We start from the raw sequence: 1174 nt of genomic DNA, 5'->3' as shown, positions 1-1174 counted from the left end.
AAGTTTCCATAATTGCCCTCTATGTGCTTTATTATATGTGTATGAATATATATGTAGTACATACAAATATGTATATACAAACCCCAACAACTATACTTATATATGCATATGCGTGTACTCAGGAGTATGCCTTCCCACACCTATACAGCATACATAACTACCTATGTAACCACTCACAAATTTTTTATTGTGATCATCATTACAGAATTCTATATGTTATAGCATTTATTGTAGTTGTCTTTTATTCTTCTGTACCTCTTAAACCAAAAAAAAAACCCACTGCTGTAGAGTCATATCCGACTCATGGTGACCCCTCCTTGGGTTTCCGTGGCAGTATCACTACAGAAGTAGATTTCTCAACCTTCCTTCTGAGGAGTGGCTGGTAGGTTTGAACTGCCAGCCTTCTGGTTAGCAGTCAAGTACCTTAGGCGCTATGCTATCAGAGCTCCCTCTGTACCTCTTAGTGTCTTCATTTACCTTGGTCACATTATGTTGACTTCCTCTATATTGTGTATTGCCTTTCCCTTCACCAGAATTAACACATGTTAATTCTACTATCTAGTAAATATTTCTCTCTGCCTCCCCTCTCATCCCTGGTAACAATGAAATAGTGTTGCTTTCTGTGTGCAAACTTATTCTTGACTTTTTATAAAAGTACAATCATACAATATTTGTCCTTTTGTCATTGATTTATTACACTTGGCATAATGTGCTACAGATTCACCCACATTATGTTTCACGGGCTTATCATTATTCTTTATCATTGTATGGTATTTAATTTTATGTATATATCAATTTCATTTATCCATTCATCTGTTGATAGACACTTAGGTTGTTTCCACTTTTTTGCTATTGTGAATAATGTGACAATGAACTTGGGTGTGCTGATGTCTATTTGTGTCATTGCATTTGTGCAGTCGGATTGATTCTGACTTATAGTGACCTTATGTATGATAGAATGAAACACTGCCTAATCCTGTGCCATCCTGACAATCCTTGTAATGTGTGAGCCCATTGTTGTAGCCATGGTGTCAGTCCATCTCATTGAGATTCTTTCTCTTTGCCAATGACCCTCTACTTTACCAAGCACGATGTCTTTCTCCAGGGACTGGTCCCTCCTGATAACATGTCCCAAGGATATGAGATGAAGTGTCACCATCCTCCCTTCTAAGGA

Source organism: Orycteropus afer, unplaced genomic scaffold, assembly GCF_000298275.1.
Source record: "Orycteropus afer afer isolate SDZICR_OR568_19922 unplaced genomic scaffold, OryAfe1.0 scaffold00253, whole genome shotgun sequence".
Classification (NCBI taxonomy): Eukaryota; Metazoa; Chordata; class Mammalia; order Tubulidentata; family Orycteropodidae; genus Orycteropus; species Orycteropus afer.
This window is presented reverse-complemented; position numbering follows the sequence as displayed.